Source organism: Choloepus didactylus, chromosome 9 (genome assembly GCF_015220235.1).
Source record: "Choloepus didactylus isolate mChoDid1 chromosome 9, mChoDid1.pri, whole genome shotgun sequence".
Classification (NCBI taxonomy): Eukaryota; Metazoa; Chordata; class Mammalia; order Pilosa; family Megalonychidae; genus Choloepus; species Choloepus didactylus.
Genome location: NC_051315.1, coordinates 49,690,302 through 49,706,237, shown reverse-complemented (window position 1 = coordinate 49,706,237; position 15,936 = coordinate 49,690,302). Strand labels below are relative to the sequence as shown.

The following is a 15,936-nucleotide window of genomic DNA, read 5'->3' as shown; positions in this document are numbered from 1 at the left end:
CAAAATGGACCAAAGATCTCAATATAAAAGAAAGTACCATAAAACTCCTAGAAGATAATGTACGAAAACATCTTCAAGACCTTGTATTAGGCAGCCACTTCCTAGACTTTACACCCAAAGCACAAGCAACAGAGGAAAAAATGGATAAATGGGAACTCCTCAAGCTTGGAAGTTTCTGCGCCTCAAAGGAATTTGTCAAAAAGGTAAAGAGGCAGCCAACTCAATGGGAAAAAATTTTTGGAAACCATGTATCTGACAAAAGACTGATATCTTGCATATATAAAGAAATCCTACAACTCAATGACAATAGTACAGAAAGCCCAATTATAAAATGGGCAAAAGATATGAAAAGACAGTTTTCTGAAGAGGAAATACAAATGGCCAAGAAACATATGAAAAAATGTTTAGCTTCACTAGCTATTAAAGAGTTGCAAATTAAGACCGCAATGAGATACCATCTAACACCGATTAGAATGGCTGCCATTAAACAAACAGGAAACTACAAATGCTGGAGGGGATGTGGAGAAATTGGAACTCTTATTCATTGTTGGTGGGACTGTATAATGGTTCAGCCACTCTGGAAGGCAGTCTGGCAGTTCCTTAGAAAACTAGATACAGAGTTACCGTTCGATCCAGCAATTGCACTTCTCGGTATATACCCAGAAGATCGGAAAGCAGTGACACGAACAGATATCTGCACGCCAATGTTCATAGCAGCATTATTCACAATTGCCAAGAGATGAAAACAACCCAAATGTCCTTCAACAGATGAGTGGATAAATAAAATGTGGCATATACACACGATGGAATACTACACGGCAGTAAGAAGGAACGATGTCGTGAAACATATGACAACATGGATGAACCTTGAAGACATAATGCTGAGCGAAATAAGCCAGGCACAAAAAGACAAATATTTTATGCTACCACTAATGTGAACTTTGAAAAATGTAAAACAAATGGTTTATAATGTAGAATACAGGGGAACTAGCAATAGAGAGCAATTAAGGAAGGGGGAACAATAATCCAAGAAGAACAGATAAGCTATTTAACGTTCTGGGGATGCCCAGGAATGACTATGGTCTGTTAATTTCTGATGGATATAGTAGGAACAAGTTCACAGAAATGTTGCTATATTAGGTAACTTTCTTTGGGTAAAGTAGGAACATGTTGGAAGTTAAGCAGTTATCTTAGGTTAGTTGTCTTTTTCTTACTCCCTTGTTATGGTCTCTTTGAAATGTTCTTTTATTGTATGTTTTTTTTTTTTAATTTTTTTTCATACAGTTGATTTAAAAAAGAAAGGTAAGTTAAAAAAAAAAAAAAAAGAAAAGAAAAGCAAGGAAAAAAATATGTAGTGCCCCCCTGAGGAGCCTGTGGAGAATGCAGGGGTATTGGCCTGCCCCACCTCAATGGTTGTTAACATGACCACAGACATAGGGGACTGGTGGTTTGATGGGTTGAGCCCTCTTCCATAGGTTTTACCCTTGGGAAGACGGTTGCTGCAAAGGAGAGGCTAGGCCTCCCTATAACTGTGCCGAAGAGTCTCCTCCTGAATGCCTCTTTGTTGCTCAGATGTGGCCCTCTCTCTCTAGCTAAGCCAACTTGAAAGGTGAAATCACTGCCCTCCCACCTACGTGGGATCAGACACCCAGGGGAGTGAATCTCCCTGGCAACATGGAATATGACTCCTGGGGAGGAATGTAGACCTGGCATCGTGGGATGGAGAACATCTTCTTGACCAAAAGGGGGATGTGAATGGAAATGAAATAAGCTTCAGTGGCAGAGAGATTCCAAAAGGAGCAGAGGTCACTCTGGTGGGCACTCTTATGCACACTTTAGACAACCCTTTTTAGGTTCTAAAGAATTGGGGTAGCTGGTGGTGGATACCTAAAACTATCAAACTACAACCCAGAACCCATGAATCTCGAAGACAATTGTATAAAAATGTAGCTTATGAGGGGTGACAATGGGATTGGGAAAGCCATAAGGACCACACTCCACTTTGTCTAGTTTATGGATGGATGAGTAGAAAAATAGGGGAAGGAAACAAACAAACAAACAGACAAAGGTACCCAGTGTTCTTTTTTACTTCAATTGCTCTTGTTCACTTTAATTATTATTCTTGTTATTTTTGTGTGTGTGCTAATGAAGGTGTCAGGGATTGATTTAGGTGATGAATGTACAACTATGTAATGGTACTGTGAACAATCGAATGTACGATTTGTTTTATATGACTGCATGGTATGTGAATATATCTCAATAAAATGAAGATAAAAAAAAAAAAGAAAGAAGAAAACTAACTCCAGAAGAAATAGAAAATATGAATAGCCCAATGTCTATTAAAGATACTAAATTCAACATTATAAAACTCCCACAAGTGATTAAGAAATCATAACAATTCTACATGAATTATTTCAGAATATACAAGCAGATGTGCTTTTCCTAACTCATTTTATGAAACTACCATTATCTTGATACCAAAACAAGATAAAGACAAGAAAAGAAATCTCAAGACCAATATCCCTCCTCAACCTGGACACAAAACTCCTAGCAATTGAATTATAAAACAATAGCACATGAATTATTTTTTAAAAAAATTTAATGCATCATGAACAAAATGGGTTTAAAATCCAGCAATGCAAGGTTGGTTTAAAATCCAACAATGTAATTCAAAATACTAACTGGAAAAGGTGAAAAATCATAAGATAAACTCAACAGATACAGAAAAAAAAATTTTGACAAAATTTAACACCCATTCAAGATAGTATCTCTTAGCAAACTAGAAATAGAAGGGAAGTTAGTTGAAATGATTATGGGGAGTGTGAAAAATCTACAGTTAATATCATACTTACTGGTGAAAGAGTGAATGCTTTCCTCCTGAGATCAGGGGGAAAAAGCAAGACTGTTTGCTCCTACCGCTACAGTTCATCATTACACTGGAGGACCTTGCCAGTGAAATAAGGCAAGAACAAAATAAAAAGGCATTACTATATGACCCAGCAGTTCAACTCCTAGGTGTATACCCCCAAAATTTGAAAACAGGGGTTCAGATACTTGTATACCAATGTTCATAGCAGCATTATTCACAATAATCAAAATGTGGAAACAACCCAAGTGTTAATCAGCAGACATGTGCTTAATAAAATGTAATTTATACCTATAATAGAATGTTACTCTGCCTTAAAAAAGAATGAAATTCTAATACATGCTACTACCTGGATGAACCTGGAAGACATCATGTTGAGTGAAATAAGTCAGACACAGAAGGACAGATATGGTATGATTCCTATTTTTTGAAGTATCTAAAATATGCAAATTCATAGAGAAAGTATATTACAAGTTATCAGGGGCTGGAAGAGGGAGGAATGGCAAGTTAATGCTTAATGGCCACAGAGTTTCTGTTTGGGATTATGGAAAAAAAATAGGAAATAAATACTGGTGATGATTGCGCAACACTGTGAATGTAATTAATGCCACTAAATAAGACATTTAAAAATGGTTGAAATGTTTCATCTATTTTATCACAATAAAAATAAATAAAAGGCATACAGATTAAAAAGAAAGAAATACAACTGTTTTTATTTGCAGATGCCATGTTTGTGTACTTAAAAAATCATAAAGAATCGACAAAAGGCTACTAGAACTAAGTGAATTTAGCAACATTGCAGGACACAAGGTCAGTACAAAAATCAACTTTATTTCTGTATACTAGCAATGAACAATCTGAAACTGAAATTAAAAAAATGGCATAATAGCATTAAAAACATGAAATACTTAGGGATAGATTTAACAAAATATGGTCAAGATCTATATACAGTCCTGCCCCGCCTGCTTGGTGGGCGGCAGCGGCAGCGGCGGCAGCAGTTGCTCCTGCCTCTTGGCCATCCAGGTCTCGCTTCCTGGCCAGCAGCATTGGCGGGGAGGGGGACAGTAGTTGGTAGACACCCACCCCTGCCTCTGAAAAGATACCACGTTGACTGAACAAAAATTGAACTTTTTATAGCTGCCTTTGTAATGTAAGTGGAATAATGCTACAGTTTGAATCACAAAGGATTTCACATTATGAGGTGAATGGAAGTAGAGTATTGGACAAAAACAGATTTTGTAGTCTCTGCATCGTGATTTTTGGCTCCCCAGTTGTGGCAGTCTCGCTATGTGGGGAAAATTTATGCTAAAAAATTGAAGCACCTTATGGGGGAATGTGATCAGATTTCTCCACCAAGTTCTCAGCCTGATAAGGAGAATTCCTTGTTGTCAACCTAATGAAGCATTCAAAGAAAACATATGCGTGAAGCATTCAGACAAAAGTCTTTTCAAGAGGAACTTAAGTTTATATCAAAGAGCAGAAAGCCAAAGGCTTAGAGCCAAAGACTTGTTTCAGAAAGATGAGAGAGAACTATTCAGAAACCTATGAGTACAAAGAAGAGGTTAACTCCAGACCCAGAGATAGAATGTTTGAGCAAAGACTCCCATCTGAAACTGTCCAGACTTACCAATGATCGCACAGTATTTTACAAACAGTTTTACTTCAGTGGCTACCAGTTCTTGACAGCAGACAGAGACCACACTCTCAGAGCTACTGTCAACTCCTCAGGGACTACTCAGAGAAACCAGTATTCCTGAATGTTAGTCAGCAAGAATACAATTGTGGCTCCTACAGTGTAGAATCTGGAGTTTACAAGCACCTCTTCTTAGAAAACAGTACCAGTTTCCATCAAGCCAGTCATAAACAGACACATCAGAAGAGAAAAAGGCACAAGGAGGAAGAAAGAGAAAAACCAGAGGGGGAGCAGCCCAAGCATAAGAGGAAAAAAAAGTTATGAGGAAATGGATTTAGACAAACACAAGTGCATCAAACGAAAGAAAGCAGAGATGGAAACAGTCAGTGTCAGTACAGAAAAGCTTAAGAATCGACGGGAGAAAGAAACCCGAGATGTGGCCTCGAAGAAAGAGAAATGTTAAGCATAGAAAAGAGAAAAAGAAACAAGGCCAAGAAAACAGAGGAGGAAATGCTTTGGGACCAGTCTATCCTCGTATTTTGAAGCTATTTATTTGGTTTTCCCAAAGGTGAATTGAAAAAAGTAGTTGAGGGAGTTGGTTTCATGAAGTTTGTGTTCATATCATTTTTCTTATGTGACCAGGTACTTCAACCTTGAACAAAGGCCAGATGAACAGAAAGTATTTAGAATGTTTGCTCCCCAATGTGGAAATTACTTTTCCCTATTTTCTAGAAGCATTATTATTACATTTTCCTTACATTTAACGTAATTTCCCTTAATGAGAGTGGCTCTGCTTTTATTCATCAAATTGCTCTGATAGTGGAGTGGTTATCCCTTGGGAGGTCATTTATTATAAATTGGAGAATTAATAGGCTTTGCAGAACCTATTTCATAATTGAGTTTGTTTTAGTTTTGGTTGGGTATTTTTATGTTTGTTGGTTTTCCCTATGAAGCAATTTAGATTAATCTTTTTTTCTTTGTTAGCTCTAACTCGGCAGCATATATTCTAGGTTGGAAAGTGGAAAATGAGATCCATTATAATATTAAGCTTAGATTACATATAGATTTTAAAGTTTTCAAAGAGTCCTGATACAAAATCAGTTTATATTCTGGAAATGTTTATAATAAAGTTCTAATTTCTTAAAAAAAAATCTATATACAGAAAACTACAAAACATTGCTGAGAGAAATTAAAGAAGACCTAAATAAATGAGAGATATACCACATTCATGGATTGGAAGAGTCAAAACTGTTGTCAACTCTCCCAAAATTGATTTCTAGATTCAATGCAATCCCAATCAAGATGTCAGCAGGAGAGAGATGTCTTTTTATTTTTTATTTTTTGGTAGCAATTGACCAGCTGATTATAAAAATTCATATGGAAATACAAAGAGCTTAGAACAGTCATAATAATTTTGAAAAAGAACAAAATTCAAGACTTACTGTAAAGCAATAGTAAGCAAAGCAATGAAATATTGGTGGTATAAGAATAATGCAGATAAATCAAAAGGTTTGACCCTAATCAAAAGACTAATAAGTCTGCCCCCACAAGACTGCATTAAAGAGCATGGCTTTTGTGGGGGACATAATAGACTTAAACCAGCACACTTACAAAGGATTTGTATCCTGAATGTCTATGGACACGTTAACTCAGTAAAATGTGTATGTAAAGACACATAACCCAATTTTAAAAATGTGTTCTTCAGCCACTATGGAATAGCTGGGCAATTTCTCAGAAAGTTAAGTAGAGAATTACCATATGACTCATGGTAATTTGGGTGTATACCCAAAAGAATTGAAAACAGGTCTCAAATGGATATTTGTATACCCAATGTTCAGCATGGCACCATTTGCAACTGCCTAAAGGTGGAAACAACTGAAATGTCCGTCAACAGATGAACTGATAAACAAAGTGTGGTACATACATCAAATGGAATAATACTCAGCTGTAAAAAGGATTGAAGTTCTGGCACATGCAACAACATGGATGAATGTTAAAGAAATTATGTTGAACGAAATAAGCCAGACACAAAAGGACAAATGCTGTATGATCTCATTTACATGAAATAAGCAGAATATGCAAATTCATAAAATCAGAAACTAGGTACAGGCTATCAAGGGCTGGATGGGAGAGGAGAATGGGGAGTTAATGTTTAATTAGTAAGAGTTTCTGTTTGCAGTAATGGAAAAGTCTTGGTAGTGGATGATGGTGTTGGAAGGGCAACATGTCAATGATATCAGCACCACTGAATTGTATATTTAAAAAAGGATAAAAAGGGAAATTTTAGGTTGTATACAAGTTACCACATACAAAAAATTAAAATTTACAACATAAAGAATGAATCCTAATGTAAAAAGTGGGCTAAAGTTATATATAATTATAGTAACATTGTTTCATCAACTGTAACAAAGATACTATACTAATGCAAAATTTAGTAATAGGGGAAAATGTGCAAATGAGGGGGGGTATATAGGAACTCTACTTTTTGCATGATTTTTCTATGAACCTACAACTGCTCAAAATAAAAAAATAAATAAAAATTAAAAAATCGAACCTTCAAACTCTCCACCAAACTCTCCAGGCAAATAGCTACCTAAGTTATATAAATTGATGTGTATATTCTTCCAATGGTTTCTTTATCAAAGGGCTTGTTTAATGGGTCAGTATTTATGAAAAATTCCAGATTTTTGCATATCCTGCTTCTGGGTATTTAAATAACTGGAAACAGATAATGCAGATTTCAAAAGGAAGTAACCTTTTCAAGTGGAGAATCTGGCCTGCGTATCATTGGGCATGTTGGCATCTTTATTGACAAGGGCACAAAACCTTTCATTTCATTTGCGGTAGACAGAATTAGAATCCTAAAGTGACTCCCAATGACCTTCATCCTTGTATAAACTCTTCCCTTTGAGTAAGGGCAGGACCATTGAATATGATGAGACATCAATCCGTGATCATGTTATGTGAAGTAGCAAAAGGGGAGATTATCCTGGGTGGCCCTAACCTAATCAGGTGAGCCCTTTGAAACCAGAGTGGTTTGTTCAGCTGGTGGCAAAGGACTCGAATTCAATGAGACATGTTCCTGCAGGCTGCAGTGTTGTGGAGAAGACCATATGTTAGGGAATGACGAGCAGCTTCTAGGAGCTGAGAATGGCCTGAGTGAAATCCAGCAAGAAAATGAGGACCTCAGTCCTATAACCACATGGAAATGAATTCTTCAAAAATCCACATGAGACTGAGAGATGATCCTCAGCTTCCGAAAGAAGCAGCCTAGCTGACAGCTTGATCTCAGCCTTGTGAGACCCTGAGAAGAGAATACAATTAACCTGTTCCCAGACTTCTGACCTAGGGACACTGAAATAATAGAAGGGTGTAGTTTTAAGCTACTAAGTTTGTGGCAGTTTGTTATCCAGCAATAAAAAAATTATACAACAAAAACAAAGTGTGTTCTTCACAAAAGAAAATATATAAATAGCCAATAAGCACATAAAAATGGGCTCAACATCATTAGTCATCAGGAAAATGCAAATTAAAACCACAACAAGATACCACTTCATACCCACTAGAATAGCTAAAATTAGAAAGACTGACAGCACCAAGTTTTGGTGAGAATGTGGGGCCACCAAAACTCTCATACATTGATGGTGATAATTTAAAATGATCCAAAGAACAAAGCCACTGCAAATGGCAGTGTAAGGACCTTTGAAAATTCTGTTCCTGTAAAGTCAATGAGAAAACTGGCAAAAATTGTCAGAATTAACTGTCTCAGAACTCTAGAAATTACCAAAGGCTTGCAGCAATCTGGGAGTGTTTATTCAAGAAAAATGGCTGGATCTCAGCAAGAACAGTTTGTGGCATTTTACCTTGCTGTGTTCCCATCCCCCTCTTTCCACTTCCATGTTAGCCTTGAAAAACCAACAGCCTGCAATCATGCTGAAAACCAGTAGCCTGAAGACCACGGGAGGGAGCAGAACAGGTTGGAACTCCTTCACAGCCTCATTCCCAGAGAACTATTATTTGACATATCTGGTGGTTCCCTGGAAGACCTCACTTGCAAGGCTGTCTTTAGTTGACTTGATTTGGAGCTTGTTCTATATGCAAAACCTTTTCCCTGAGGCATTTGCTAAAATATGTAGAGGCAATTTAGCATGATGGCTACCTGATGTGATGATAGCAGGTGGGACAAACAATAGGGTACCCAAAAGCTTAAAAGGAAAATCTGGGGTATGAGATATCCACAGGTACATTGAAAAGTTCTGACATACTCCTGAAAACACAGAAGACTAAGCACATACTTAGCACTGTGCACAAAACCAGGGCTGTGTGCATGGTCAGGAAAGACCTGAGAAGTCCCTGTGCTCTCACTTCTGGCTGATCTTGAGATTCTACATTACTAGAAGTGAAGAGTGGGGGACAGTTGTAAACTGCCTAGCTGAGTGTTGAAGATGTGCCCCAGAACACATATTAACCCCCTTGGCAAAGACTGTAAGACTTATTGGTTCCAGAAATTTAAGGAAATTTCTGTCCAATCATTAGCTGACCCCTAAGATAACCAAGCAAAGATTTCAGTGGCCGCACGTGACATAGAATATAGACTTGAAAGTATTAGTTCAGAAAGGTCATTGTGCCGGTTTGAATGTATTGTGTCCCCCAAATGCCATTATCATTGTGGTCTTGTGGGACAGATGTTTTGGTGCTGGTTAGATTTGCTTGGAATGTGCCCCACCCAGCTGTGGGTGGTGACTTTGGTGGGATACTCCTATGGAGGCGTGACCCCACCCATTCAGGGTGGGCCTTGATCAGTGGAGCCATATAAAACATGCTGACTCAAAGAGACTGGACGGAGTGCAGCTGTGAGTGACGTTTTGAAGAAGAGCAAGCTTGCTAGAGAGGAACGTCCTGGGAGAAAGCCATTTTGAAACCAGAACTTTGGAGCAGATGCCAGCCACGTGCCTTCCCAGCTAACAGAGGTTTTCCGGACGCCATTGGCCATCCTCCAGTGAAGATACCTGATTACTGGTGTGTTACCTTGAACACTTTATGGCCTTAAGACTGTAACTGTATAGCCAAATAAACCCCCTTTTTATAAAAGCCAATCCATCTCTGGTGTTTTGCATTCCGCAGCATTAGCAAACTAAGACAGATTTTGGTACCAGAGAAGTGGGGTGCTCTTGCTGCTGAGTTTGCAAATACCGAACATGTTGGAACGGCTTTTTAAATGGATAATGGGGAGTTTCTGGAAGAGTTGTGAGGAGCTTGATAGAAAAGGCCAAAACTGCTTTAAAGAGACTGTTTGTGGAAATATGGACTCTAAAGATACTTCTGATGAGGCCTTGAACAGAGATGATCAATGTGTTGTGAACTGGAAGAAAGGCGATCCTTGTTTTAAAGTGGCAGAGAATTTGGCAAAATTGAGTCCTGGTGTCAGATGGAAGGAAGAATCTGGAAGCAACAACTTGGAATACTTAGCTGAGCAGATCTCCAGACTACATGTGGAGGATGTATCCTGGCTTCTTGCAGCTTATAGTAAAATGCGAGCAGAGAGAGGTAAACTGAGAACTGAACTCTTGGGTTCAAAGAAACCAGAAGCTGATGGCTTGGAAAATTACAGGCTTCCAGGGGGTGGAATCCCAGAAACTACAGCCCAACATGAGGATGTAACCAAACATGGAACCCAGCTGCCATTTCAGTACAAGCCAAGATTGGAGATGGAATTATCCAGAAAGGATTTGTGGAAAGTCTTATTGTCTGATGGCTTTGACCCCTGTATGCTTCATGCAAAGCCAACAGAATTTTTGCGAGCTCTTTACAGACAGAGCTGCTGCCAGTCGGGACTGGAGGAGAAAGACAAGGAACAAATTGAAGGAAAAATTTCTTCAGTGACAGAGCCATGGAGGTTGAGGTCTGGAGTCAAGAGGCCTTGGGCTGGGAGGGTGGAGCAGCCCACATGCATGGAAAGGGTGAGTTTGCCCCAGAGGTCGAGGGTGGGCATTCCACCTTGATGCTCTGGAAGAGTTTTGCCACCCGAGGTCCCAAAGAGGGTGGAGCACATTCCCAGGGAATTGGGGAGAGCCTGGCTGCCACTACACTGTTCTGAAGGGGTTGAGCATGTGCCCTGGAGATGGAAGGGAATCCGGGAGCTGCCCCAATGTTTGAGGATGGTGGGGCCAAGAAGGTGGTCTCCCCAATGTGTGGAAATGTTGGAGCACTCACCCAAGTATTTGGAGAGGAAAGGGCTGCCAAAAAGGCCCTTAGGAAGGGTTAGACTCCTGCTCTCTCAAGCCCCAAGGATGCAACATTGTTCTGTAAATGACTCTCAGACTTTGAAATCTAATGGAGTTTGTCCTGCAGGTTTTAGGAACTGTTTTGGTCCTGTTAACCCTGTTTTCCTTACTCTTTCTCCTTATGGCAATGGGAATGTTTATCCTATGAATGTCCCTCCTTTGTATATTGGAAGCATATAACTTGTTCTAAGTCCACAGATCCAAAGCTAAAGGAAAAGTATGCCTTAGGACTGACCACGCCTATATTTGATTTTGAAGGGATTTTGTACTTAACTTTTGTTACTGAAATGGTTTAAGTTTTTGTGATATTGTGATGAAATGAATGTATTTTGTATTTGGAAAGATAATGTCATTTTGGGGTCCAGGGGGTGGAATGTGCCGGTTTGAATGTATTGTGTCCCCCAAATGCCATTATCTTTGTGGTCTTGTGGGACAGACATTTTGGTGCTGGTTAGATTTGCTTGGAATGTGCCCCACCCAGCTGTGGGTGGTGACTTTGGTGGGATACTCCCATGGAGGCGTGACCCCACCCATTCAGGGTGGGCCTTGATCAGTGGAGCCATATAAAACATGCTGACTCAAAGAGACTGGACGGAGTGCAGCTGTGAGTGACGTTTTGAAGAAGAGCAAGCTTGCTAGAGAGGAACGTCCTGGGAGAAAGCCATTTTGAAACCAGAACTTTGGAGCAGATGCCAGCCACGTGCCTTCCCAGCTAACAGAGGTTTTCCGGACGCCATTGGCCATCCTCCAGTGAAGGTACCCGATTACTGGTGTGTTACCTTGAACACTTTATGGCCTTAAGACTGTAACTGTATAGCCAAATAAACCCCCTTTTTATAAAAGCCAATCCATCTCTGGTGTTTTGCGTTCCGCAGCATTAGCAAACTAAGACAGTCATTAAACAAACAGCATCTATTATAAAAACCAACAGCAACAACAAATCCTGGGAGGGAGGAAAATCTATGGGACATAACTTGCCAACATAGGCATAATGGGAGTTTCAGATGGAGAGTAGCTAAAGAAAGGGGCAGAAAGAATATTTGAAGAAACAATGGTCAAAACCTCCCTAAATTAAATTTAAAAATATTAATCGACATATCCCAGAATCTCAACAAACTCCAAGGAGGATAAACTTAAAGAGATTCATATGGAGACACATTATAATCAAACTGTCTAAAGCCAAAGATAAAGAGAGAGTTTTGAAAACAGCAAAAGAGAAGCGACTCATCACATAATCCTCAATAAAAGTAATAATCGATTTCCTAGCAAAAACCATGGAATATAGAAGGCATTGGATGTTGAATTCAAAGTAGTGAAATAAAAGTTTGTCAACCAGAATTCTATCTCCAGCAAAACTATCCTTAAAAAATTAAGGAGAAATTAATCCATTCTCAGAAAAACAAAAATGGGAGGAATTCATCACTAGCAATCCTGTCTTTCAAGAAATACTAAAGGGAGCACTTCAGGCTGAAATGAAAGGACATAGACAGTAACTCCAATCCTCATGAAGAAATAAAGAGCATTGGTAAAGGTAGCTACATACATAAATATAAAAGACAATAAATGCATTTTTCATTTGTAATGACTTTTTTCTCTTATTTGATTTAAAAAACAACTACACAAGCAATAATTATAAATCTGTATTGATGGAAATATGTATAAAGATGTAATTTTCTTTTTTTGCTTTTTTTAAAAGATATAATGTGTATGACAATAACCACATAAAGTATGGGGGAGGAAATGGAACAACACAGGGACAAAGGCTTTGCATACTATTGAAATAAATTGGTGTTAATCTGAACAAGATGGTTATAAATTACATTTAATTTTAATCTACAGGGCAACCACTAAAAAAAAAAAGCTCAAAAATATGTTAAAAGAAATGACAAGGGAATTAAAATAGTACACTAGAAAATATCTATTTAACACAAAAGAAGGCAGTAATGGAGATATAGAGGAACAAACAAGACATATGATACATTGAAAACAGTAAAATGGAAGATATAAATATAATCTTAGTAATTACATCAAATATAAATGGATTAAATATTCCAATTAAAAAGCATGGATTAGTTGAATGTACAAAAATATGATCCAGCTATATGCTATCTACAAGAGATACACTTTAGATTCAAAGACACAAATAGACTGTAAGTAAAAGGATGGGAAAAGATACACCATGCAATAGTAACTAAATGGTACAATCCCTTTGGAAATTGCTCTGGCAGTTCTTTTTATACAATTAAACATACAATTAACTTTTGTTAACTTTACAAATTTACCAAAAATAAATGAAAACACACATCCACACCATGAACGTGATAGTTCATAACAGCTTTATTGATAATAATGCCTAACTGAAAACACTCAAAACGTTTACCAACTAGCGAATGAATGAACAAGTGTGCTATGTCCTTACAATGCAGTACTACTCAGCAATCAAAAAGAAACTACGAGCATGCCTGCATGGGAGGACCCTGCCTTTGGAGAAAATGGTTCTCACCAGTCCCCATCTCCCACCCCGCCTTGCTATTCTACGCCAGTGATTGACAAGACCAGGAGGCTGAGGCGCCCAGGATATTTTTCTATAAATGGCTTCAAACCCTAGTTGAATCTGTTTACTCAGTTCTAAATGAGACAATTACATTGTTGTTCTTGGCTGGTGAGCCCTGGCTCTGTAGGGCTAACCTGGAATTTAACAAGCCTTCCCTAAACCCATGGAGGAGGACAAAAACAGCCACCACCTTGCACAGGGTAGAAAAGGCAGCTCTCACAGGACACTCTTTATGGGAGGGTGGCTGCCCAGGTGTCTTCCTGATCCTTCTTTTCCCATTTGCTTGGGTTCGGGAGCAGAACAAATGGTGTAATGGACTGCAATCACGGCTGCTCGGCAGAATGTACTGGAGAAGGAAGATCAAAAGAGGTGGTGGAGACTTTTAAGGCTAAAGATCTAATAATCACATGAGCCACTATTTTAAAAGAAAAACCAGACCCAAATACTCTGATTTTGGTACCATTTTCATGGATCACATGTTGACAGTAGTATGGTCCTCAGAGTTTGGATTGGAGAAACCTCATATCAAGTGTCTTCAAAACCTGTCATTGCATCCTGGCTCATCAACTACATGGTGGAATTATTTGAAGGACTGAAGGCATTTTGAGGAGTAGATAATGGAATTTGCCTGTTTCAGCCAAACCTCAGCATGGATAGAGAATGTACTGATCTGCAGTGAAGACAACATTGCCGGTATTTGGTAAGAGAGAGCTTTTAGAGTGTATTCAGCAGCTTGTGAACTTGGATCAAGAATGGGTCCCAAAAAGAGAATAAAAATATATCCAGGGCTCCCCTGAGGAGCTGGGGGAAAATGCAGAGGTATTGGGTTTCCTCACCTGGATCATTGCTGATGTTCTCACAAACATTGAGGACTGGCAGATTGATGTGCTGAGCCCTCTATCACGGGACTTGCCCTTATGAAGCTCATTACTGCAAAGGAGAGGCTAAACCTGCTTATAATTGTGCCTAAGAGTCTCCCCCTGAGTGCCTCTTTGTTGCTCAGATGTGGCCTTCTCTCTCTAGCTAAGTTAACTTGGCTTTCCCCCCTGCATGAGACCTGACTCCCAGGGGTGTAAATCTCCCCGGCAACTCAGGATATGACTCCCGGGAATGAATCTGGACCCAACATCATAGGATTGAGAACATCTTCTTGACCAAAATAGGAATGCAAAATGAAATGAAATAAAGCTTCAGTGGCTGAGAGATTTCATACGGAGTTGAGAGGTTACTCTGGTGGACATTCTTGTGCACTATATAGATAACACTTTTTAGGTTTTAGTGTATTGGGATAGCTAGAAATAAATACCTGAAACTATAAAACTCCAACTGAGTAGCCTTGACTCTTTTTTTTTTTAATCTTCATTTTATTGAGATATATTCACATACCACGCAGTCATACAAAACAAATCGTACTTTCGATTGTTTACAGTACCATTACATAGTTGTACATTCATCACCTAAATCAATCCCTGACACCTTCATTAGCACACACACAAAAATAACAAGAATAATAATTAGAGTGAAAAAGAGCAATTGAAGTAAAAAAGAACACTGGGTACCTTTGTCTGTTTGTTTCCTTCCCCTATTTTTCTACTCATCCATCCATAAACTAGACAAAGTGGAGTGTGGTCCTTATGGCTTTCCCAATCCCATTGTCACCCCTCATTAGCTACATTTTTATACAACTGTCTTCGAGATTCATGGGTTCTAGGTTGTAGTTTGATAGTCTCAGGTATCCACCACCAGCTACCCCAATTCTTTAGAACCTAAAAAGGGTTGTCTAAAGTGTGCGTAAGAGTGCCCACCAGAGTGACCTCTCGGCTCCTTTTGGAATCTCTCTGCCACTGAAGCTTATTTCATTTCCTTTCACATCCCCCTTTTGGTCAAGAAGATGTTCTCTGTCCCACGATGCCAGGTCTACATTCCTCCCCGGGAGTCATATTCCACGTTGCCAGGGAGATTCACTCCCCTGGGTGTCTGATCCCCGGTAGGGGGGAGGGCAGTGATTTCACCTTTCAAGTTGGCTTAGCCAGAGAGAGAGGGCCACATCTGAGCAACAAAGAGGCATTTGGGAGGAGGCTCTTAGGCACAACCATAGGGAGGCCTAGCCTCTCCTTTGCAGCAACCGTCTTCCCAAGGGTAAAACCTATGGTAGAGGGCTCAACCCATCAAACCACCAGTCCCCTATGTCTGTGGTCATGTTAGCAACCATCGAGGTGGGGTAGGCGAATACCCCTGCATTCTCCACAGGCTCCTCAAGGGGGCACTACATCTTTTTTTTTCCTTGTTTTTCTTTTTTTTTTTTAACTTTCCCTTCTTTTTTAAATCAACTGTATGAAAAAAAAGTTAAAAAGAAAACAAACATACAATAAACGAACATTTCAAAGAGACCATAACAAGGGAGTAAGAAAAAGACAACTAACCTAAGATAACTGCTTAACTTCCAACATGTTCCTACTTTACCTCAAGAAAGTTACATAATATAGCAACATTTCTGTGAACTTGTTCCTACTATATCCATCAGAAATTAACAGACCATAGTCATTCCTGGGCATCCCCAGAACGTTAAATAGCTTATCTGTTCTTCTTGGATTATTGT

General features: G+C 39.1%; 2 pseudogenes; both read left to right on the top strand.

Annotated features, from left to right (window-relative positions):
- The first annotated feature begins 4,262 nt into the window (after positions 1-4,262).
- LOC119543622 lies at positions 4,263-5,042 on the top strand (annotated as a pseudogene).
- Positions 5,043-13,649: 8,607 nt separating this feature from the next.
- LOC119543731 overlaps positions 13,650-15,936 on the top strand; it is a 57,346-nt pseudogene continuing 55,059 nt past the window's right edge.